We start from the raw sequence: 27,052 nt of genomic DNA, 5'->3' as shown, positions 1-27,052 counted from the left end.
AGATGTTTATCCTATTTCAAGACTCGAAGTTTATCGAAAATAAGCCAACTATTCTCGTATTTGCAGACAACGATTAACACATCGAGCTCCAAAAGTCATACCGAGCAACGTTTGAACGGAGCAGTTTCGATCTTGGCGAAATAAAGAAATTGCCCGATTAATAACGTACAGGTGGCCATAGAAAAGAAAACGAAGTAAATCGAAACTAGTTAGCTCGAAGAGATACAACAATTTGGAAGAGGGAATAAGGAACGGTAGGAATCGATAAGTGCGGGTTCTCGCGGTCCTCTAGGGCAGTTTCGAAGAGAGCAGAAATTCGAGCGGTAAGTGCCGTCTCGCGGCGGCGCCCGAGAAAGCCTCGCTCGCGCGCGGGGCGGGGCTTCCCTGGGCCAACCAGCATCCCGGATTTCCATTTCGGCTCTTAGGACCCTCCGCGGGCGTGCGCGCGCGTCCCCGTCCCTCGTCTCTCGGCCGGGCCGCTCGCGTGCGAATCGTGCACGTCCGCGGGGCGCGCGTGCGGGACCTACCCTCCCGACCGAGCGCAAAGACCGGGACCAAGGAATAAACGGAATTACGGAGCGCCCCTCCCGGGGGCGGGGGGGCAGGAGGGACGGGACGCGCGTTATCGACATCGCCGAGTTACGCGGGGTGGGAGTCGGGAATTATGGCGTACACTTTCGGAAATTCGCGAGGGAGGACTCGAGGCAATATCGTGAGTTTCCGCTCGGCGGAGCGCGTCTCGCCGTCTCCCTCCCTCTCGCCTCGGGAGCGAGGGATGGAAAAGGAGAGCGGGACCGTCTCTCCCGTTCCTTCCGCTCTCCTTCCGCGCGGTTCCCGGTAGAGGGCGCGAGAGGAGGATTTTCTCCGTCTCGCTCGCTCCCACGCCGGTTCTCGCCTCTCCTTCGTTTCGGGGAGGGCCTTTGTCTCTCTTTCTCTCTCCGCCTTTGAGGTCCGAAAGAGAGGAGGGAGAGAGAAGGACTCCTCCTCTTTTGTATCACTTGCTTCTGTCTCTCGCCACCGCTTGGTTCCGCTTGGTTCCGCTTGGTTCCGCTTTTCCTTTTTCCCCCGCGAAAGAGTGCCGCGCTGTTTCGTCAAACTTCTTTTTTGGTTTGCGAGCGCCCGAGAAGGACGAAGCGAGGGAACCTATCCTCTCTCTTTCTCCGTCGCTCCCCCTCGGTCGTGGTTCTTCCCAGCCGATGCGAATCCCGCGAGATTTCCTCCTTTGTGGGACCGGAAGAAGCTATGCTCGTCGTAGATTTATCTCGATTCATCCTCCCCCCTGCCTCGTCCGCCTTTCCCTCCCCGAGATTCCCGCACCCTCCGAAACCACCGAGCGAGGCCGAACGCGTTATCGACGCGATTTTTCATCGATTATCGGCTCGCGCGGCCGAAGACCCGGTCGTTGTGGAATTAACGTGGCGCCCCCGCGCCGCCAATTTGCGGATGGCCAATCGGGAGAAGAGTCGGGGTTTCGTCTACTTCAACGCGGCAATTTTTAAGGATAATGCAAGAGGAATACCACTCTCTATACGTAGGTACATATCCGCGTTCGCGCATGATTCGCTATCTACGTTATATTATTTGACCCGCTCGCAGGCCAAAGGGATAAACCCTCTCTAACCCAATTTTCTTCAAAGTCAAGAAAAAACGGATATATCCTAAAATTTGTTCATTTTCATCTATTTCTTTGTAAATTTCGGATTTATATACATTTGTATAAATAAAAATGTGAAACGACAATTTTTCAAGAGATTCTGCGGCCACCTCTGGGTGGTACAATAACACGGTGCCGTTTCAAGTGTTGTTCCAACTAAGAAATAAAACTCAGAAAGTATCTATATTCCGGGATGTAATTCCAAAGTCCCGTGACGTTACATTCTATACTATTAGAATTTTTTTTAATTTTCTGTATGAATAAAACAATTTTTAATCAAATAATGATTCTAAATTGTTTATTTATTAAATTAAAAAGAAAAAACATAAAACTTGCAATGTTCAAACCCAGATGCTCGCTTGAAGTAGAAGGAAATTTCTTATTCGTTGACCTCTTCGGATGGCCACTCGCCCTGCAGAAGCATCGCGTTCACGCCTTGAAATATAACAAATGCTACCTTTATCCGCATTTCTTATCTGAAAATTCAGGGGGAAATATCTCTGGGGACCGGATTCTCGGAAATTCTAAGCGCCACGGAGTATGTCGCAATTTGAAAGGATCTTCGGCGAAGTGGACGTTCTCTCCCGCAAGCGTCGGCGCTGCCGAAAGTCGAACGCGGTCGCGCTCGTGCGCCGCGGCGAGAGTCCACGAGATCGTACACAGAGGGAAAAACAGACCGGCAGCTGAGTGTACACAGGGAGAGCCTCTTCTCTCGGCGGACTCGTTGCCTCGAATGTTTCGAATCTACCCCATCACCGGGCCGTCCCTCCTCCGTCCATTGCACCTCGGGACCTATGCAAACACCGGCGTATTCATTGCTCGACATATTCCGAGACCGTGCGAGGAGCGCGCCCCCTATGATTTAATGGAAGGGCCTCGTTCCTCCCCCGAGCTCTCGATTAATCGTCAGCGGGCGAATTCCGAGGGGAGTATCCGTCTCTCGGGAAAAAGATCTCCATTTTTATACGAGGGCAATTCTTCTAGTGGGTCCCTCGTTTATTTTTCAATCGTACTTTTCCCTCGGTTTCGTCATTCCGGTCCACGCCGTCATTCGACTCGGCGGCATCCTTTTCGAGAGGTTGAGAACAATATTTTATAATATTTCGAAAATATCATTCGTATGTAATGCGATTTGTGTTTCATGCGAAGAGGGTTGACCAAATAGATATTAAATAAAAAACAATTGCTTTGCCCAGGAATGATTGTTACAAAATATTAGTGGCCCTGACGAATTCATCTTGTCCGAGCACTAGGACGTTGCAACAGTTTATACAGACAGAAAGTACTTGATAATTATTTTGATTTCAAATATGTTCTGATTGTTTTAATGTTCATTGTACAATTTTATCACAAAGTGTGATAAATTATTTCTACATAATTACAGTCTCTAATTACTTCAGGAATGCAGCTGCAAAATATGCAAAAAAGGTTAAAATGTGTTCGATGATATAAGTTTACCCACCCCGAAAAAAATTCCCATGTACATTTACACCCTTGATCATTGGTTGTTCCGATGCCACAATTAATAACAGTAAAATTACATTGCCTGGATAATATTACGTTCGGCATCTAAATTTACCCAAAGAATGTATTGTAGGCGTACATTTGAAAAGTAAACATAAAGGGTAATTTAACATGTAAAATGTATAACCGGTCTACATTATATGTGTAAATTCACTGGATCACTGTGGGACGCCTTCTTCCGCGTCCTGACGGCCATCTTGGCAAGGGAGAGAAATAAGAAGGATTTCATCGGGGATTCCTTTTGTCGACGTTAGCGAGGCACAGAGCACGGGGAAGGAAGAGGCCGCAATTGAATTTGACTCCATCTCGTGTCCCACTCTTGTACGTCGTTCCACCAAGGAAAGCCGTGCAGACGCCGGGGGCGAGAGGCGAAAGGGGCGACCGGGAAGGACAGGGGGGCGGCGACCAGGAAGGGAAGCTTTCGGTCGAGAGCTCGATGATAATACTTCGCGCTGCGCCCCGCAACGCCTCCAGCGGGATAAAGCCCTGCGAGGGGGTTGAAAAAGCTGGAAGGGCGAGCGCAATCCGGGGGTGGGTGCGCGCCCGTGGCCGGGGGCGAGGGCGGGGGCGCAGCTTGTAAGTGAATTTTATTGCACGATTATATTGAATCCCTCCGAGCCACCAGCCACCCCCGACCCACCCTCTCTCTTCCGGCTACACGGTGCTCAAACATCCCCCGCGTTAATTCGAAATCTGTCTCCACTGGGAAGAGCGGAAACCTCGCCACTCTTTCGCGATCCCTCATCTGGGCGGTTTGACTTGTCGTTCCTGGTAATGGCCTCGTCGAGGGATAGTTTGAGAATCATTTGAAATCGAAGCGCCAATGGAAATTCCATTTTTTCCAGAGGGGGTGTCAGCCTTGGAAATTTCAATGTAGGTATGCGGACGGAATGTCAGTAGTTCCACGTTATGACGCTTTGGGATAATGATTTTTTAAAAATTGTACAAGAATTACATGCAACGTACGTATATTTTCATGAACTTGTTTACCCGTTTTAGCAGATATTTCGAGATGCGCCAATCTTCGAAAAACGTAAAATTACCTAACCCTGGGTATTACTCGAAAAAGTGCAACACTTGGAAATCGAGCAAACGATTTTAGATGGGTGACATATTGTAATTAAATGTTGATGAATAATACATAAACATGATGATGATGATGATGAACATGTTGACGAGTAACATATGAACATAATGTATTTAAATGAGACTATCGCGATGAGTTTAACTCAAATATGAACATGACTAAAATGCAGAACACTGATCTGTCTCAGGGGAATACTATACGCATCAGAAAACATGGGAGTCTATGCATTGTTTAACCATCAGGAAGACTGTGTATAACTGTGCATTTCTAATTTATTTGCTATTTCGCAGTAACTGCTTCGAAATGTAACTCCAATAATTTCAACTTACTTCGAATCGGGGAAGAGATTATAGAACCCGGAATTATTCAATTTAATAACTCGTGAGATATAAGACGGAAAATATGATTACTTTCCCCATTTCCGGAGTGATTATCGATAGTTTCCGCAAGAAAAATATAAAAATGTCGATCCGCTGTCGCGAAGCGCAGGGGTGGCCTCTCTCTTTCGACGGGGTGCAATATCGTCGGAGTTGCAATCGTGGGTGCAAACATCATCCCCATCTCATCGCGGCTGCGAAGTCGCAAGGTACGCGAACAACGATTCGCCATAACGAAATCAAGGCCGAAGCTTTTGGGAGAGTTTGGAAATTAATTCTCCTCCGGGTCCCGTCCCCTCGGAGCCATCGTCCCACCGGGACGACCGGGACGACCGGGACGACCGGGACGAAGCGAGTCCTGCGGAGGGACCAATAAGATCCTCGCAGGACTCCCCTTTCCTGTCCTGAGGGAAGAGCCGAAAAACTTTCAGATCTTTTTGCGAATGGCTGCCACCCTACCGAAATCCTCCAGGGGGGGCCAACTGATTTCTGCCATGATTGAAATCCGACCCCGAATAAACTTCCACTTTTGTTCGTTGTCGTCGCTTCGGCAGCTCGGAGCGATCGCTCCCGAATTTAGAGTTGCGTTGGCACATTTATTCTCAAAACCCAAATCGACGAGAAACGTTGTACTCGTTGTTAACTTCGGAATTGCCCTTGAATTTGGGTTGTTCAATTGCAATTTAAATTTCAACTGCAATCATTTGTAACCATTAAATGTATTAAGAGATACTAACTGTTTCCCCAGATGATAAAGAAGGAACGAAGTAACTTATTTGTCCTTCCGTTTTTGAGCACATTTTGCATCGCATCTGTTCTCCGCGAAACCCTAATAGCACAGAATCATTTCTAAGTATATGTTTGTAATCTTTACTAAATATCTGAAGCGACGGATTATTTAAGATATTTCTTGAAAATCTCAATGACATATTTCGTTTTAATAATTCGTAAACATATATCAAAGTTATATTTTGTAATTTATAAACGTATAATAAAAATAGATTTTTTTACTTTACGATTATAATCGGACATTTCGCTTGGTATAAAAAAAATACCAGACATTTTTACAATATTTTCTTTCCGCTGTTTCAATGACGGGAGGAAAACGTGTAATTTTGATTTGAAATATTTTTGAAATGTTTAGAATGTATTCGGCAGACAATATTTAAAAACATTTATATTAAAATGAAACGAAACATTTGATGTATCTAAAAGAAACATATCCGATCCGATGAAACCGAAAAGGGCGAATATCGGTCGATATTCGCCTCCTAGGATCGGTTAATCCTCCGAGGAGCAGTTAATCCTCGGTCGAAAGGCGGAAGAGGGTTGGATGTTTCGCATGATTTTTAATAAACACCGATCAGACAGCCAGATGTAGCCGGCGGTACTCGACTCGTCGAATCGGCGAGGGCCCTCTTGGTCGGCTTACTGCTTACCCGGCAAAGCGCCCTCGACGCACAAAACTGACTGACGGACGGACGGACATGCGCCTCTCTTCCGACTCGAACATATTACCCGGCGAACGGAACTCGCCGAACAAAAGCTGTGCCATTGTTTTCCACCGTCAATAATCCACTTGCCCCGACTTCGAGCACCGACCGCTTGCGGGGCAAAGAGAAGGCCACAAGAACTCGACTCCGTTCCGGTCTTTCATCCGCCCTCGCCGATCGCGATCAATGGGGCTCCGGACCGAATCACAAACTGTCAACGCGAGGAAGACCATCGTGGTTCGAGACTCTGGATCTTAAGGTTGTATGAAAAGGTCATTCTATATATCGGAACGTCTAAATATTTATCAAACTTTGCACCGAATCATTTGAAACTTCGGCACGTGATTACGAAGACCCCAAGGAAGAACGCGATGCTTGCGAATTTCATTTTTGAAGGCTCCAATATGAGAAACGAAAGTGTCAGGACAATTGTACGACAATTTGGAACACTCTGGTAATCGAAAAGCACGCATTTGAACGGGATAAAGGCAAACAAAAAATGTCTTATGCGCTTCTATGCTAAGACGGTGGGAATACGAGGTCTTGGAATGAAAATTTAGTTGATATGGAAATCACAGATGGGGCAGGGAGTCCCCCTGCAGTTAATTAGGGCCTCGGAAGCCATGAATCCACAGGACTTCCGAAGTTGTACTTCGATTTCTTTATAATTATTGTACGAAAACGACAGATGGAATGCACCATAGTACAATACTTAATATCATTCGACCCTGCTGTCGATATAAAAACCAACGTCGGCAGCGTAGGTATTTAGAAAAATCTTTTTTAACGACGTCGATCAAGTTCTTCGCCGCGTTTCTCTTCACCATGACGACCACAATTAAGGAAACCTCCATGAGACTTATATCTTTGAGAAAGATCCGATGTGAATGAGCGCGAGGAAGACTAAGCCTCGAGAGGGTTGAAAGCGAAGAGGAAGTCGAGGGTAGGTGGGATAACAGAATCTCGCGGAAGGAATCAAAGCGTCGGCAATCAAATGATTAAAGGCGGTTTCGCCCGGTTTCGTCGGATAGCGTGAAACTCTCGACAGAAATCAGTTCGGACGGGCATCCACCCCGGAGTCACCCTCCCGCCCTTCCCGTTCCCGGCACTATCCTCAAAGTACCCTGCCTCGTCCTGGCTGGCTGCTGGCTGCTTCTAAACCCTCCAGCATCCGCATCCCTCTCGGTAAACACCACCCAGCCACCAGCCACCGAATCCCCCGGATCGGGGAATATACGAAGCACGAACACTCCGAGACCATCCGATATCGATATAACGCCCAGGTCATATCCTTCGATTTCGGAGCGGTACCTTAGGCACCGCGCTTATTGGAATTTCTAGTACTTGCTACACTTCGGTGTTTGCACACCTCATACGGCTCGAAAGTAGTTTACGAATAATTATTCGTGCTGCCGGTGCCAAATCTATGTATCGCGAAACATTAGGGGTCCTTGGTTCTAAAAAAAGGTAGGATCGCGTGGTTTTTTACCAACATATTGAAAATCGTTTAAGGTGATATGGAAGTGTCATATATACATACCAAAAAGTCGAAATATTTATAAAACCTTACTCCGATTTGGGCGCACCGAATCATTTCAAACTTCATCACGAGATTATGGAGGCCCCAAGGAAGAAAACGATACTTGTGAAATTTTATTTTTCGGAAACAAAAATTTGTATTCATCTCGGACAAAAATGAAAAAAGACATTTTTTCGAAAAATGAAATTGCACGAACATCGCGTTCTTCCTTAGGGCCTTCATAATAGCGTGTTAAAGTTTCCGATAATTCGGTGTACCCAGTTTGGAGAAAAGTTTTATAAATATTTTCACGTTTTGATATATACATATATAAAATAATAATGAAATAGAAAATAAAAATTATATAAAAAAATATCCCCTCAGCCCCCTAAACTTTAGCCGAGTTTCCATATCTGCGCCCCGATCCTCGGGTTTTTACGGATTTTTTCGCATTCAGATCTAACTCGAGAATCGAATCCCAGGGTATGACTGTGCTTCATGGCAATGGAAATGAAATGCCTGTCGCTGCTCCATTCAAGAGCATCCTTTACTTCGTTTTTTGGTACAACCTCTTTTCGGCGTAGCTTTTGGTATATTTTCGGAGTAAAATAAATGTTTCGCCGGGGACAAGTGTCTTGAATAGGGGAACCATGCCCCGAAATTCGATTTTTGTCTACGACCTGCTCAAGGCTGAGCAATTGATCGGGAGCATGTCGCAAAGGGAGATCCTGGACCGAATCAGCCGGAGATACGATTTGCCCGTCAATAAGAAACTTCGAAGGCAGGTGAACGCGGCACTTCGTCGAGGGGTTGATTTTGGGATTCTCATCAAGCGACGCAACGGATACAGGTGCTCGCAGACGATATAACCTAGCCGATCAAAATTAACCTCCACTAAATTTCCACCTAGTTATATCGACACGACCTGCAGTTCCAAAGTTTCATATTTCCTTTACCGATCAGCGGCACATATACCTACGTTCGGATCTGTTCATAAATTGCAATTCCCCCACGTATAAAGATCTACACACGAGGCATCTATTCGCGTTACGTGGAAAAATGAAGTGTCCATATTTCTGTATATAAGAATCGTAAAATCGTCCACGAATTAAAAGAAAATGTCCGATTTAAAGATTCGACCCGGACTCGACGTCGGCACAGGTGTGGCAACGGCAAGCTGGAAAAAAGGGTAAAAAGCCCGCGAAGAGCCCACAACCCCGAGCTCCCGCGCAAAAGCGCCCAGTGCCCCGTCCGAAGGTCCCAAGGCCTCCCGCGTGGACACCCCGGAGACGAATCCTGCGAGACGAGCCCTTGACCAGGATCATCAAGCACCCTCAAAATCGGCGGAAACTGCCCCCTCCCTGACCGCGTCTTGCCCCCGATTCCCGGTTTCGTCGGTCGACCTGTCCCGAGAAAAATATAGAGCGATCCAGAAAGACGCCGCATTGGTCACGCTTCCTTTTCAGCTCCGCACCCGGGTTTGGCCAGTTCTTTTTTTCCCATAAAATTAGCCTTCCGCTCCTAATAATCGGGGCCAACCGTAAGGGACTCGCGTCCTAATCCCAGATCTTCTTCCCATGGGATGATCCTGGCCGAAGGATCTTACCGACGCGCCGATTTTACGGAGACTTCTGCATCCGATCCGACGAGACCGATCCTTATGTCGAGGTGGACCAGAAGCGGCTCGCTCATTGACCTCCGATTTTACGGCAAGCAGCCTTCTTCGTCGATGGGGACCCTTGCGTAGGTCCTGAACCGACCGGCTACTGTCCTTGGAAAACCTGCGAAACCGACGAAAAGCTCCGAGACGAATCGACCGATTTTGGACATCCGGCACCTGTTATCGTTAACGCCGCCCCCGTCGTTTTCTCCTGATTTTCCCATGAGACGTAAAGTCCCGGGTACGTAGATTCGAGTGCTGGTTAAAATTCTTCTCTTTGTTCCTTGGAGTTTCTCACCATCTCGTAAACGGTTCTAGTTTAAATGTTTGTCGGTACCGGTTGTCATTTAGTTACGTGATTGCTTTTACTTAAAAAGAACCATGCGAATTATACGATTTCGTAAGAACTTTGCTATTTCTGAAGGTGGCGATATAGCGTCCACGCGTTGGTTGAATCGGTACAGATTGGTTTGAACGGATTCATCGCAACGACTTATCGTTACGTACGTTGCTACCTGAAGAAGGATTAGGTAAGAACTCCCATCGGTGGAAGGCTGATTATGCGTTGCGCCCGTTCCGTTGATCCCGGCAAATGCCATTTCTTATCCGTGTTGGCGGCAATTTCTTCTTAAAACAACGAACTTCCATAGGCAATGTCAATTTTATTCGTTGTATTTATCCTAATGAAAATTGATTTGGCCGTTCGCGGAGACCGTAAAAATCGGTCAGGGGGGCGCTTTCCGGTTTCCGGGGTAAGTTGGCCATACGCGGCTCTGTCGGGGCCACCACGGGGATGACGGGCGCGAATATTTCAGGTGGTAATTGGCTCGTAAAAGAGTTACGACATTGTCGGGTGGCATTGTTGGCGCCGACAATGGCGCTCGAGGCTATCGAGGTATCGCCGTTGCCATTGTGCGCAAATTGCATGTTGCGCTATACAATGGTCACCGGCTTGTTTCCCTGCTCGCTCCTTGACCACCCCCGTTGCCGTGACCCCATGGGCAGATTAAACTGGACAAAGTATGGCCTCGTAGTTCGCTCAAATCACGGATAGCCACCATATGTCTGCCTTGACCGTCCCCCAAATCACGGGCTTTTCACGTCTGCAATAATTATGGCCAACTCGGCCGATCAAAGCCGGAATTACCGTGCTTTCGCAGGAAACGATTCGCTCGATTCTTCTTTACGACCGCCACGTTGGCGAACGATGGATGGCCAATCTTTTGGCCAACCTGGAGAATCGAGAGTAAAATAAATTAATCGATAAAAAATGTTTTATACCTGCATACATTTTGTCAAAGTATTTCATTCCTTTTAACGGCATCGGAAGGTAACTATATACAAGGTAAAATTACAATTTCAATTACCCCCAATGATTTAACGTTCGTATAAGGAATTGAAGTTTCTCCAATAACAGCCTTCCTGTGGAATTTTCATCGAAGAAACGTTGAAGGAATGCTTTGGCTTCTAGTACCACCAGGTGTGCCGCTTAGCACGTGTATGCCCATTCCTTCGGCGTGGAATTTAACCAAGTTCTTCGATATCACAAAATACTACAAATGCGTGCTACCTCGGAATTCCTCTTCCCTATAAAAGCTACTTCCTTGAAGCCGTCACTTGTAGGTGATACTCCTTTAAATTCCGGGACTATTGAATCGCTCGGCCAAGGCATAGCTGCAGCTTTTGTATTTAATTGCCCGGTGGGATGAGAGAGTTTCCTCGACCTGCCGTGGAATTTCTCTCCCAGGGGACTCCTCGAGTCTCTGTCTTTCCATATGAAGAGAACCGGTCACGCGGAGCGAACGACCCTCGAATTAATGAACGAAAGAGCGATTCCACGAGAGTCGTTTCCACAAAAGTCGTTGATTCGGTCACTTCAAGCCCTGGCCTATTGTCCGCCAATCAGGTGGCATTAGGACAAAGTGCTCTAGGCATAATACTCGCACCTTAAGGGCGGTTCTCCGCGTGAATACGATAACGAGGACGACGCGTGGCGCAGGTGTCATCCAGGTAAAACTACGGCCTTGTCCTCCCAAAAACGCTTCCTGGTCTCCAGCTAGCGATGTTTTGGTCGCGTGTCGAGTCACGAAACGACGCTTCCGGTCTTATAATAAATGTGGTCGATCGCCTTACGCGTCATTACTACACCTCATTTTCTTTCATTACGCGATTAGTGATTTCAGAGAATTGCAATTCGATGTTAATGTTATATTTTTAATAATGGTCTTAAGATATGGTTGTTAAATTTATCTTAAAACTTAAGGCCAAATGAACCCTAAGAGGATGGTGTCAGGTATATTGTTTAGATTTTCACTATTTTCGGACTTCGTTGTGGAATTGTGCCCGAGGTATACCATTTTCCATCCAATCCATTGGATCGGAACCATTTTCATCGGACAAAATGTATCTCCCCCCTTAAAGGCAATGGCCCAGCTAGGTCAATTTCAAATGTTCAATTTAATTGCAATTATTTCATTATTTTTCATTTGGTACTTTATTTTATGTGAGTCTATGAATAAGGAAAAGCGAAAATGTTGCGTCGAATCGACATTCCGGCCCCAAGAAATTCTAGTCGAACAATGTCGTGCGCGGCACGACGGACTGCGGTCCGGGACGTGTTGGCAAATGATCGGGGACGATAACGACGGGCAGAACGCCAGCAATAACGCCGATAATTATTGTATACGTGTCTCCTTGGGCCAATCGAGGGCTCAAGGTGCGTCGAGGGTGCTCCGGACAAAGACCGTGCTCGCTCGCGTCGTATTCGTGTCGGACCAATTAGGAGCGTTATTGTTACGAGGGTGGCTCGTTCTATTGGCGTCAACGTGATATATTGCGCGACCGCGTGTGAACGGCCCGGTACACCGACACGACTCCTTCGGTATCGACCGACCACCCCGTTCGTCATAATTATTCAACGCGAGGCCTCGCCGAAGACATTCAACGCCACGAGAAACCGATGATCTTCCTGCAGGAACAATTTTCCACACCTTCGGAAACAAAATCTGCAGTCGTCCAACGTTTCAATTAATTAGGTATCACTTTTACTAACGAGCATTCCATCGGTCGAGGTTTCTGCCACGTTGCTTTTCCATTATTTCTCGAGGCCGGTGCACAAAGTCTGCAGGAAGTTACACAAAGTGGTATTAAGATGATATGAAAGGGTCATTCTATATATATATATATGTACATAAAACGTCAAAGGTTTGTAAAATATTTCAACAAAATGAATGCTTCTGGAGGCTCTAACAAACAAAATATCTAATTTTATAAACTGATGAAAGGTAACGTTTTAATGCGATAAGATTTTTCCTCGTTTTCGAGAATAAGATTAATAAAGAATCCTTGTCTTTATTTTTTCTTTTAACGTACGTATCTTTATCTGCTTCCTGCCGTTTCCTCTGGTTATCGCAACCTCGTGGAATCCGGAGGGAGCGTCGTCGTATTCGAGTTGACGATCCCGAAGGTGGGTTTCAAAATGGCGCCCAGTCTCCCTTATCGCAGTGTTTAGATTACGACGTGGCAGAACCCTCGACAGTGTTGAAGAAGAACGTTGTAACGTGCAAAGGCGATGGCGACTTCAAGAAATAAGAAATAAACCATACGTGAACAATTGGCGTTATCAGACTTATTATCATTTCGTAATGACCCCTAGTAGCATAGAGTAATTTCTAAATATTTCTTCGTAATCTATGCTAAATATCTCAAGCGACAGATTTTTTTAAGATTTCTTGTAGATTGCATTCGGCGAAAATAGATCCTCTTTTCATATGCCATATTTTCAAAATGATAAAGAACAATACACTGTACTAAAAAAGAAAAAGTAGGGACTGAAAAAATGTATTTCTCATCATAGTCTTTGCAATTTAATTTTTTATAAATAAATAATATGGCAACTAATAATGTTAAGTACCAACAAAAGTGTGGGATACAATTAAGAACGTATGATAAAATTAAGAATGATTTTAAGTAAAAAACAGAGGATGTATTAAACATTGGTCAATTTACTCCGGTCTCCTCTATCGAGGCCCCTTAATCTATGAAAAAATTGCCGCGCAGAAGTCAGTGTTTGGCCACTATCTATCTATTATATAACATATATACCAAATTGCAGATTTCCTTAGCTTTATTCAGGAGTAAACGCAGTTACCAGGACACACGCTGAGCACGTCTGGCGCAAGTGCGACTCGCGACGAAATGGTGTGGCATTTGGTGCGAAGAGAATGGTACCACTGGTGGTTTTTGGAAAACCTCATCGAGCTGCCACACGAGCACCGCGAAGGGGGTCGCATTCTCATTCGGACGCGATCTGCCGTAAAATATGGAACCCTCGAAATGCCGGTCACTCGTAAATAGGGGAAGTTCCTGCTCAACGAAAAGAGTAGTCGAGTAGCGTCGGTGCATGGTGAACCGCTGGGGCACCGTACCGATTTCTCCTTCGATATGGCAGGACACTTTGCCATGAAACTATGACACAACCGATACTACGATTTAGAACGAATCGCTTCAAACTTTCTTCTAAAATCCAGACACTTGGCCTTATCTTATTCTTGAACGACATTTCTCCACAAACGTTGGTGATCGCATAAATCTCACGTGGTTAGTTGCATCTGAAAAAATGATAGTCTCTACAAAACGGGGATCGTACTTTCATTATGCCAAACATGAGGTCACGACAAGTTATTATTGAGATTTGAGAAATAAATATTTATCGAATCGAAGTGACGAACTGTGGCGTTAAATATTCGATGACGTTCGCGCATTCTTTGAAATGTATTTTGTGCGAAACTCTCCCGTGTTTCCTGACACGTAACTTGGAGAATTGCACTTAAATATTAGATATTTAATATTATTCATCAGCCAGCTACCTTCTTCCTGTATCGATATAAATTTATTCTTACGTTTTCGACAGAGTAGACTTTTTATCCTTAAACATTCTGGTTAAATTATTGAATAGACGTGGATATCGGAATAGACCACGGATATAAGTACAGTTCCAATTGATGCCAACTCCTCATCCTCTTAGCGACAAATTCCGCTCGAGAAGACCCGGACTTCGACGGTTCACTCGGAAGTGCCACTTCGTGCGACTTCCTGTTGTTCCTGTCCTTGCAAGGACAATGGCGGAGTCGTCTTGCCCTCCGTGCAATTATTTGCGATTGGTATCACTGCGCCGAGTGGATATTACGTATCTACATAGAAGGCAGTTAGCGGATTCCAGCATTCGGGGATGGTTTCTCTCTCTTTCTCTCTCGCCCTCCTACCTTCTTTCAGGGGGTTGATGGAAGACGGTGACATCGGCGGTGCCAACCGACGGAGACGAGGCGAGAAAGAGAGGAAGAACTCGCAGGGGCGAGTACGCTCGCGGGAGAGACACCCACACGTACCCACACACACATCCCTCGCGAGAGAAAGAGACACGGATCACGGATAGTCTTTGCCAAACACCAATATTTGCGAGCGCCCAGTTGGTACCCCTGCTCGACTCGACCCGACTCTGCTCAACCGATCCGGCCGCAGCCAACCCCCCTGGCCGCGGCCCTGGTACCGCTAACCCCTTTGCTTGGTCCCGCGAAAAAAGAGTGCAACCCCTTTAATTCTTATCGACCACACCTTGCGTCCGGGTGGCGGGTCCCACCTAGTGCCGCCGAGCGGGCAAACATCCTGGTGCAAATTCCCTAGGAGGAGGGCAACTAGTTACCGAGGGAGGTCACCGGACCACCCCCGCAAGAGCACTCGCCGATTCCGGGTGGTCTTGGTAAATCCCGAGGGCGCATATTTTATGGATGTTGCTTTTTATCGTGATTCAGGTGATTTCGTTGAGGGTTAGTTGGGAAGGAAGAGTGATCCTGATTATTAATCGAGGGATGTAAATATAGTATTAAAAATATTTTTCGATTTTAAGTAAATGAAGGGTCGTTAAGCGGGACAATTTGCGAAGGACCCCTCGCGGGAAGCGAGGAATTCCCCGAGCTTATTAAATTTTTAGGGTTAATCCGAAGTGAAGGTATTCGCTGATGGAAAGCTAGGTTAGCGATATCGTTTTAATAAGAGCAGGAGATATAAATGATATAATAAAGATATAATAAAATATATATAAAACTTTTTTCCAAACTGGATGCACCGAGTCATTGGAAACTTCAGCATGTGACTATGGAGGCCCTAAGAAAGAACGTGGTGCTCGTGAAATTTCATTTTTAATAAAAAGTTTGTTTCATTTATCCCAGCCCAGAACCCAGAATACATATTTTCTTTAAATGAAATTCATGAACACTACGTGTTCCTTTAGGGCCTTCGTAATCACGTGCTGAAGTTTCAAACAATGCAGTGCAGTTATTTTAGAGAAAAGTATTATAAATATTTGTATATACATAGAATTGCCCGTTCATATCACCTTAACTAGCTATCATTAGGGTGACAACCTTGAACATTCTTACAGAATCAATTTCACTGGAGCGAAGAAATTTCTTCAGCAGGAAACATATACATTGCTGTAATTAATTTTGCACGGAAATTCAATGTTTCACCCAGGGTAAGAAGTTTTACATAAGAAATGCACGTTTTACAATAATCGCGTTAAACAACGATCTACCGTTTACCACACGAAAACAAAAAATTGGGTAGGAAAACCACAATTGTGGTAATCGTAGCCCTATTGCAAGGCAACATCCGGGACAACCTTGGGAAGAGGTTGCATTAACCAGCGTAACATAGTAAAAAGAACATAGTACGTTTTACTTCACCATTTAGTCAATGTAACTACGAGGAACGGGTTGTTCCCACATTGGGCATAGTTGGGAATATCCATTAAAAAATTTACCGTCGACATAAAAGATTCAATTATTATGATTACGAACGCTATACTTATGTTTCTGTCAACGTTCTCAAACATTTCTACCTCAATTACTAAAATATCAGTTGATGCTCAACGATCACTTCCCTTTTCCCTCTTCTTCGGGAAGAGGTAGAGTCATTGCATCGTAAACGTAAGGAATAGTAACGGATTTTATATGCACACGAGCAGGCTGCATCGTCTGCGAGAAGTCTTGCCACTTGGCGGCGCTGTCGAAACTAATTGGGCCACCCCATTGTTTCTGCAATCACACAGGCAAGTTTAGAATAACCTTGCAACTGGTAAAACCTTCCTATAATATGTGATTACAGCTCCCAGATAAACCATCAATTTCCCTGTGCGTATTGTAGCCTCTTCGTGCAGTTAATATGACCATTCCAAATGGCGATCCCTCCTGCACCTTTTAGGCGCGGCGCCGTGGATACAATACCTATTCGCAAGGTTACATTCCGTGTGGTAAATTTCACCATTTATGTGGTTTCACTTCCCAGCGTTTAAACCACATCCCTATAGTAATTGTAACGAAATGAGTTTTTCTGGTGCATCGCTAGGCGAACGCGTCGCGTCGGTGCGGCGGCGCCGCGGCAAGACCGGGCGGGCCGTCGAGAGGAGGTTATTACGACGTCGGGAGTGGCCCCGGGTCGGCGTCGGAGCTGCCAGGACGGACGCAATAAATAATAATTAGGTGCTAATTAGCAGCGGCCATGTTGGCCCGGGCACGGGGGTTTAATCACGTCACACACCGGCACACCGCTCGCCGAGTCCGCATCTCGCATGCATCCCCGTGGTACACGCCGCCCCGTGCGCCGCCGAACATGTTGACGATGTACCGGCTAGCCCCGGTGTGCCGCCGCAGCCCTGGACACGGTGCGCGACCTACCCTTCGATTACTATCGCGGTCGATCGTCCACCGATCCCGATTGGCCCGCGCCGATCGGTTTCCCCAATTTCCTGCCCCCGCGTTTACGCCGCCCCCGGGGGAATTTTCAAGGGATTTTCGACGGTTTCGAGTGCGTACCGTTTGCGCGCGAAAACGGCGAAACACCACCCGAGCAAAAAGACCACCCCCTACGTTCCGCCGTGTACCGAGTGAATTTTTTCCCGGCGGTGGATTAAACGCTCCCGGAATTATTGCCGTTCATTTGGGAGAGAAATTTTCTCTACTAGGGAGTTTTTATCCTCCTAGGTGGAAATCCCGGAGCGAGTTTGCTGGGAAATTGAAGGCAGGTGGGGAGGGGTGGGGCGGATTATTTAATTATGATAAAGAATAATTACCGTGGAAGATAAAAAGGGGTGCTTCGATGGATGCATCTCCTTGCATAAGATAATCTTGTCCTGTAGATTGACCGCTCCGGAACGAAATTTGTTCTTTTCAACGTTATCTTTTGTCGAGAGAGAGGTTATCTACGAAAGACTATGTCAGGTGGGGTGTATCCGTTAAGGTGATATGAAAGGGTCATTCTATATATACATAAAGCGTCGAAATATTTATAAAACTATTCTCGAAACTGGGGACACCGAATCGTTGGAAACGTTAACAGGTGATTTTGGAGACCCTAAGGAAGAACGCGATATTCATGAAATTTCATTTTTCAGACAACAATATGTGTCCTTGGTTCTAGTCTGGGATAGATAAAACATGTTTGTTTGAAAAATGAAATTTCATGAGCGTCGCGTTCTTGTTTAGAGCCTGCATAATCACGTGCTGAAGTTTCAAATTATTCGGGGCACCTTGTTTGGAGAAAAGTTTTATGAACATTTTCATATTTCATATATATATATATAAAGTGAAAATGTTCATGAAAATGTTCATATATATATATATGACACTTTCACATCACCTTAAAGGGTATGAGATCGTTATATTCGGTAGTTGCAACCACTTCGCGGAAATGCAACTTTCGCCTCGTCGGACTGAAATTCGCGTGGCGTTCCTTCTGGGAGCGGTTTTTACATTTAACTCGGAGATTTCGTGGGAGACGGATCTCAGTGGCCATGGCAAATATTGAAATTGGCTGCAGAGGACGATGCGCGGTGCATTCCGTAAAGCCATTCAAGGACTCGGATTCGCCTGGTACCGGCCACGGGGACTGTCATTTGTTCGACCTCGTTCCATCTGCTGTGGGCACCTCCTCGTGTACACCTCTTTGGTACGCAGGACATAAAAGCAGATTTTCTCCACGTAAAAAGAAAAAAAAAAAAAAACGACATAAAAGCAATTAAGTATTTTCAAAATTGACTCCCAATGGAGCAATCTCCGTTTTGGTATCTATAAAAAATTAATACCGTAGTTTATGATGCATTCATTGGAAAAGATTGCAAATGAAAAACGATGTTATAACTTGTAACATGGCAGATGCTTGAATCTTCGGAACGTGCTATAACCGCTTCATTCTTCTTTCATTATTACATCCTTTAACGACAGATTTACCGGATTTGTCTTCCACGAATTTTACGTCATTAAGAGAATCTGTATTATCGGTATATGCGTGAATTGAGTGTTAACGATTACATTCTTTCTTCTGTCATTCTCAATAAGATCAAAGTGATTAATGTTGCATTGACGGAAAGTGTTAGTGTTCTTCTTCAGTAACTTCTTTTTGAACTACACTGTTAGAAAAAATATTATAATTTTATAACAAAAAATCTTGTCAAAATTACAGACACATCGTTGCACCGACCCTGAACTGAGAAACTGCATCAATAAGTTGTCCGATAAACAAACACACAAAAGATTCTTTTACATATCTTTTTTTAAATGCTACAAACTACTGCCGCGTGAAATTATAGCCTTAACGTAAAGTGAGACACATCGAGGAACTTGATTGACGTCGGTGAAAAAAGTTTATCTATGTGTATTTATGTATTGCTGTGTCGAATTTTATTGAGAATTGTACTAAATGGCATACTCCATCCGTCGTTTTTGTACAACAATTATAGAGAAATCGAAGTAAAAATTCAGAAATCTCCTGGCTTTGTGGTTTCTGAGGTCCTAACTGACTGCAGAGGGCCCCCCTGCGCCATCTTTAATTTCCAGATCAACTAAATTTTCACTCCGAGACCTCGAATTATCGTCGTTTTAGCATAGAAACGCATAAAATCCAAATTTTGAAAATGTCAGGACAATTCCTAGGTGCTCACGAGTCACGTGTCAAAGTTCCCGTTGGTTCGACCCCATACCCTTAAAAAAAAAAAAATTGTCTCGAATCGACCGATTTGAGGGGGTTTCACTTCACCTTAAGAATCGCGATATTACGATCACAGGTGCAACGCGTGTCAGCGTATTTTTCCGCGCTTCGGTTCGGTTTAAATTCCAATCGAAGCGAAACGAGAGTAGGGGTGGCATGATTGGTAAAAAAGCGGCCGCCGGTGGACGGCAAAGAGCGAGCGAGCCGGAGAGCCCGATACGCGGGTGGAACAGGGAGGGAAATAATCGTACGTAGCGCGTTTAATTAGTTGGAATTCATTACGGGGGTTGACGAGGCTGCGGGTGATGGGCGGTGGCTGATGTTCCCCCGGGATTCGCCTCGTGTATCGCAATCCCGTCGCATTACCATTTAGATTAGTTAGATTTTCCGGCAAACAGGGCCACGGCTACCGCGGAGCACAAATACGCACCGCGCGCACCGCGCGCACCGCGCGCTCCGCGACGTTTTAATTTCATCCTGATAATTACTTTCAAACGGATGGCTTTTTAAGTAGATTAAAATATTCGCGCGTCTACCCTGACGTACCGGTGCATTCGAATAATTAATGTGTTTTCGGGAGCGCGATGAACACCGGCCGCGGTACCATCCAATTTTCGTTCGTTACGCGCGCGCCCCAACACCGGCGCGAAGCTCCTCGCGTGTATGCACGCGCGTGTACTCGCGTTCGCTATTTTAACTGGAATTCCGCTCGGCCTGCCGCGAAACTTCATTCCGCTCTGCTATTTGATCCTCGCGAATACGCGATCCCTCTCTTTCCCTCTCTCGTTCCTCCGGCCGCGATATTTTTCACCTGGCGAGCGAATCGAAGGGCGTCACGCAATATTTCCCAACGCGCACGGAAACGCACGGGAGCTGAGTGTACCCTCCGACCATTTTGAAGGGCTTCGGTTCGGTTTTTGCTCTCTCGCGCTTGCGGGACTCCTATTGGTTTTGGATCCGGATTTTTGAAATAACACGATCGGGGGAGAAAGAGATACCAGAAGTTGGACATCGAAAATTGTTTTCAGGCCGTGATACGCTGCGATTGTTTGAGATGAACGCGAAGGACCGAGGGGTGGATAGATCGTTTCATCAGGAAGGGTTCGAGAACGGGAAAGAAGGGCAATGCCATTCGATTAGCTATTTACCCGCACACGAGAGTCCTGGTCCCGAATGGCAGCGGCACCTTTGTCCAAATATGGAGTCGCTAAAATAACAAGAACGGGTCCCGGAGTGTCTTCAACTATTCCAAGGGTTACAGTAAGGAGGGATCGGCTGATCGTTGATCACGTGCAGATGATAGGAGCGTTCGCGTCGATCGATCGATCTATGAATCTCAGGGTTCGAAGCGGGACGCTAATACCGCCCAACGTAAGATCGATTAATATAAGATCGATGGTTACGTCGATTTTTTCTGGAAGCACCGAATTAATTCCACAGAGATCGTCTGGATAATGCGACAATCACGTCCGTAGGCAGAGACGTGCTTCGATGCTCGACATTGTCTTGGATGAGTTTAGGGTGGAAGAAATTATCGACCTGCACGATAAGGCCCTCGAAAAGGGACCACGTGGAATGAAATTAAATCGACCAGCTCCTTTAAGCCGTGAGGGTGAGGGCGAGAATTATGAATGTCGGCTTACAATAATAGCGGCAGTAATGCCATGCAAAACACCAGCCCTTCGGAGTACGAGAACGGGTGGCATGTTTTCTTTGGGGTGAGTTGCGAGGTGTGCCACCCTGTTTTAGAATACCGAACGTTGAGCTCGTAGGAGAGAAATAGACAGCGCAAGGAATTTAAACGAGGCGAAGGAACATTGTCCGAATTCAGAAACTTGCAAAATATTGGTCGGCGAACCCTTTCTCGGCGCTATACACCTTGTAAAATGTTTCAGGGAAGCAGGCGATACATTTCTCGGGGTCTTAAGGTGATACGAAAGTGTGATATATACATACCAAAGAGTCAAAACATTTACAAAACCTTTCTCCAAATTGGGTGCTCTGAATCAGTTTAAACTTCACGAGATTATGGCGACCCTGAGAAAGAACGCGATGCTCGTGAAATTTCATTTTTCGCAAAAGAGAAACGTGTATCTATCTCGGAAAAGAACCAACAAAAGATATTTTTGTTCGAAAAATGAATTTATATTTTACGAGCATCGCGTTCTTCCTTATGGCCTCCATAATCTTGTGATGAAGTTTCACATGATTCGGTGCACCCAATGTGGAGATAAATTTTATAAATATTTTTATGTTTTATGTATACGGAATGACCCTTTTATATCACCTTGACACGATATCAGCGGATTGCCTTCGGCTCCGATCTCCTCGATACGAATGAATCGATTTCACCATGACGCGAAATTTGAGAGGAGACTTTTCACCCCATCCATCTGGTAAAATGCAAACTTGGGAGAGTCGTCCAAGGGGACGCAGCCGGCTCTCAGCGATTCCGTTCCCCAGAGTCCGCTGCCCGAACTTCGACGTCCCTAACGATGAGCACTACCCGGACGGGCAATTTTTATGGGAGCCGTCGTTGTTTTATCCTCGCGGATGTAAATCGCGGGCAATATCGCAATGTTCGCGCCAATGGGCCACGCTCGAGTGACTGGTGCTGATTGATGTTGCGATGTTTGACTAGAGGGTTGTTTCTGTGCTCGGCAGCATCCCCTACGGACCCAATAAGCACCTCCTCTGCACACGCGCGTCACGTCCACCATGCTAAGCGCAGTCTTCCCGAGGAGGAACCATTGTTGACACGAAGTGCAGCCCGTCTGTCGCGAAACACCCCCTCGCATCCCCGGGGAGATTCCGGGTTTAAAGCACGCCCTGTAGCCCTTGCCAACCCCGCCTCGCCCTGCCCCACCCCGCTCGACGACACCAATTTGTTCAACTCGAGTGTTCGTCGTCTTGGCAAACGTTAAAGCGATCCTTGACCGACAGCCGCGAGATCCTTGCGACTCTCGGATCGCGATCTCCGTCACGCCGAAAGACACCTCCGGGTGTTTAAGCTTCGCACGGATGTCCCCGAGCTTCCTTTGTCTCCGAGTAGTCGTCTTTTCCCTCCAGGGATGAAAAACCACTTCGCGGGATTTAACCTCTAGGTGTAGTCGAGACCTCGTCGAGATCCATCCAATGGTTGTAAGAATTTGCATCGGCCATGAAATCTACCCCTTCCGTCTTCCCCTTAACAAGGTAGACCACGCGAGTCCGAGTGGGACCATTACCTGGGAGAGGGATCGAAGGGGGTGTCCCGTGCGGCTCCTTCCGTCCTAGGGTGTATCTTTTCAGACCGGTCCTAGGAGCGTTATTGTTCCTCGTAGTTGGCGTACACGCCGAGTACATACCGAGTGGGACGTATCCGAGCGGCCATGTATCCGCGGAGGAAACAAGCCCGCGCTAAGCATATACGTACACATACACGAGCGAACGGTACATACTACATCCTACATACGCCAGAGACGCGTGGTCCGCCAGGGGGCGGCGGGAGCGGGGGGAGGAGAGGCGGTGTAATATAGAGAGCGGCTAAAGGCGGACGTAATTTCCTGCCCGCCTGACAACGCTGCAGACATGTTTGCGAACCCTAACTCACACAACCTACTTAGGAACCTACGTGTGCCTGTAACAATGCACCGACACGAAGTCGCCTCCGCTCTCGTCGACTCGTGCCCGCTCGACACTCGCGCGTACACGCTCTCGTACACGCGTGCATCCGCGCCAGCGATCCGGCCTGTAGCCTCTATTGCAAGCGGCCCAAGGCGCTTTGATCGAAATACAGGAAGGAGGTGGACCAGAAGGATGCAGGATGCAGGGTGGAAGGGTGGAAGCGCCACCAAAATTCGACCTTACTCGGTAGAGAATTTCTACGGGATCGCGAGGATTCGTCATTCTGCGAATTCCAGGGGATGAAGGCGTGCACGTTTGGCTCCAACGGTCGTTCGGGGAGGGTTTTTTTATTCATTGACTAGGCTCGAAAATGAAATCTTCCTCGTTCCTTAACTGAAAATTACAATAGCATTCAACATTCAAGTTTGGAGAATGTTGCGTCAAGCACGGGGTGAGACTCGTGGATCCGTTCAATGTTTACTTGTTCTGGGAACGTCAGTGGGAATCTTTTATGTGCTTGTTCGCTTGTTCGCGTCATGATGACGTCATTCGGAACGGAATGACGTAGAAATCTTGTAACTACGAGGACTTTTGCTCCGTTGAAAATTCTGAAAAGGAATCCCCAGTGATTCACTTATCGTGAAGTCATTCTAGAATGACATCTTTCCTCTGTTTGTTTAGAAATTTAAATCCAACATTATCCGTGTAATACAATGCTGATGGTGTAGCGAAAACAATTAAGTTTACCTTAAAGTTTTTGTCTTTCCATCTGCATTCAAAATCCTATCACCTAAATTCCTTCCGTTCTTCTTTTGTGTACTTTTCCTGCTAGTAGGTCCTTCATCTAGCATTATGGAGTTTGCGACTTTCCGTAATCAATTTCCAAGCTTATTAACCATCAGCAGCTCGTAAATGTTGGCACTACATCCCTGGAAAGTCAAACCCGAACACAGGTAGGTACGCATCACTAAACGCACCGTCGGGTGGGTTCCCTACTTAGCGGTATCTAACCTTCTGCGATCTAGACTCCACCAAACTTCTAATCCCCATTTACCCTCCGCAGAGGGGGAATCTTGTTTTGAAACAAGATCCGAGGTCCCACCAGCGTTCGGGGCGCCGTTATAAGTGCATCGACAGATTTAACCCCGCGATCGCGATGGCGGCAAGACGTCCGCCATTGCGATCGCCAGGGGTCTTCTGAAAAACTCATTGTATAAACTAAAATTTGTTTCATACGAAATACATATACAATTAAAACCAGTGCATTAAAAGAACTATACCCAAGACAACAAACTAAATATAACCGAAAACAAAACAATATGACAACATATTAAGATCTACATAGAAACAAAGTACGCGGGAGACGTCCTGGTAACGCCGCATCGCCACAGAAAGAAACAACCGTATGGAGAGCTACTAGTTTCTCATGCTCCTACAACCCATAAAGAAGACAAACCCGAATACGAAACAAATGAATAATACACAAAACAGTTTAACAGTTTGAGTTAGCTAATGTGTCCTAACGGGTACTGCAGGCCAAAATAGGTGCTGCAAAGCGCCATCACAGAAACAGAACTTAACCTAGTTTTGCAAAGGTGCCAACTCCTTCCCTTGCATCTAGGTGATATCTCTTGTCCACGAGGGTCCGCCCAGGGCTCGCATAAACCTTTCGGATAGCGTAAAGATACGAATTTGCCTAGCGTCAAACACCCGAGCCAGGATTGAGGCATCATGCCTTAGTTCCAACGCCAAAGTGAAGATTCAAAACGCAGTCGAGAGTGTTTGCATTTCGATATTCTGACAAAATTCCGACTTTTCCGAAGGACATCCCTCGGAGGAACGCGCATTACTTCTGTCTTTTGGTGCCCTGGCTTGTAACCTTCTGTCTTCCGCTATTGTCTCCAAATCCTGCGGAAGGAGGCTAGGGAACAATCGCCCGTCCAGCGTGAATGAAGGGTCATGGGGGACGTACGTCTACTATTTAATAGTGTCCATCTTCAATGATCTGCTCTGACCTCCGCCAAACTGCAAATCCCAATTTACGGATTCGCGGACGTGGAATCGTGCTTCTAACCAGGGGCATTCGGGGCACCGTGGAGAGGGCATCTTCAGACTTAACCTCGTTTCCCAAAGGTGCCGAGTCCTCCCCTTGGATCTAGGTGACATCTCGTCCACGAGCACTCGGCCCGGGGCTCGTTCAAACATTTCGGACAGCCTAAGGAAACACATTTGCCTGGCGGCAAACACACGAACCGGGACCGAGGTAAGACGCCTCGGTACCGGCACCAAAGTGGAACGTCGGAACGCGTCCGGGGCTGTTTGCACTTCGGGACAATATTCCGAGTCTTTTGAAGGACGAGTCGAGGAGCGGTGAATTACTCCCGTCTTCTGGTGCTCCGGCTTGCGCCACCCTGCAAATCCTGCAGGAGAGGGCCAGGGATCGCGAGCGCAACGCGGATCCAGGCTGCGACCATTGTGCTTCTTCGGTGGTGGAGTCTGGCCGGAGGTAGGGCTAAGGGCGGCACGATTGTCCGCTTACGAGTGTACGTATATGTACACGTTTTCACGGAAACACGTAGGTGTACGCGGGACGTGAGTTGCGTGCCACGCATCCCGGCCGGGCGCGATCCCAAAAACAAACACACCCCATTGAAAATTCACCTCGGGGGGGCTCGGGGTGGCGCCCTTTCTGACGAGCCACCCCATGAATCGAGGCCCGCGGTTATGAGATTTTATGAGAGTCAAAGCGGTTTACTGCCAAAGGACGAGTCCTTTCTCGTCCTTTCCGCTTGCCGTCACGGGTCTCGATGATCCTCCAGCATTCATCTTTTTCGGTGAGGCTTAATCCAAAGTAAGAGCGTTCATGGAACATGGCGATGATGCCCCGACGTTTGCCGTTGCAAGGCTCTTGCGCAGGATTTTGAAGAAAAAAACTGGCATCGGGTGAAATGAATTACGCGATACCTGACTGGGGAGAAATTCCTATTATTTTGGGAAAGTATTCTGTAATATTACGTTTTTTTTCTAGGATCGCCGGAATAAAATATTGGAAGTGTTATGGATAATGCGGTCTTAAATTGCAACTTTTAACAAGGAAGGTTGTCCCCCTCCAATTTTGTTCATTTTTAAATATGTTATAGAGGACTAAAATCTAAGGGACCCGTGTTTTTTTTTTATCGGCGGAGAAGCACTTTTAGGGGGTGAAAGCAGGCTTCAAAGTTAACCGTGCAAGGGGGTGAGTTCGATGTTTCATATAGAAGCACTCGACCGAATTTCATGAAACAACCGTCAAAATATAGGGAATGAAGAATTATGAAACATGCATTTGGAATTTTTCGAAAAAATTCATTTTTAAGGCGTGAGCCACCCCTTTGAATACTTCTTTTACCCCTTACGCGCACAGTAATTGCTCTTTTTCAAAAAATTCAAAATGCATGTTTCATAATTCCCTACATCATTCCCTACATTTTGACGATTGTTTCATGAAATTCGGTCGAGTGCTTCTATATGAAACAGTCAACTCACCCCCTTGCACGGCCAACTTTGAAGCCTGATTTTACCCCCTAAAAGTGTTTATCCGCCGATAAAAAAAAACACGGGTCCCTTAGATTTTAGTCCTCTATAACATATTTAAAAATGAACAAAATCGGCGGGGGATACCTCAGGTACCTTCCTTGTAAGTATTACTCGAAGAAGATTACCGATATTAACACGAACTATAATTATTTCCTGAATATGAGTTTCGGCGAGGGGTTGAACCGATTAATGCCTTAATTATCACAATCGGAGCCCAGGTCTTCCCGCGTCCGAAAATTAGGAACGCCTTTGTGTTTACGTCCACGGATCCCATGATTACAATTAGCACTAATCGGTAATTCGTCAAATTGTTGAAAAATACAGATGTGATCACCTTACAGTTTCCATTCAGTTTCCACCTGTTACCTAAACTTGCTGATACGTATAACCGCGCAAATCCTATAGATAGGTTCCATAATATATCCCGGTGAATGGGAGCGCCAAGGTCCTTGTCAACGAATCCACATTTCGGGATAGTTTAAACAGCTAAATTAAAAGGAGGACTCCGAGACCAA

Source organism: Orussus abietinus, unplaced genomic scaffold, assembly GCF_000612105.2.
Source record: "Orussus abietinus isolate OABI.00-Male unplaced genomic scaffold, Oabi_2.0 scaffold117, whole genome shotgun sequence".
Classification (NCBI taxonomy): domain Eukaryota; kingdom Metazoa; phylum Arthropoda; class Insecta; order Hymenoptera; family Orussidae; genus Orussus; species Orussus abietinus.
The sequence above is the reverse complement of the archived record's forward strand: the minus strand, read 5'-3'. Positions refer to the sequence as shown.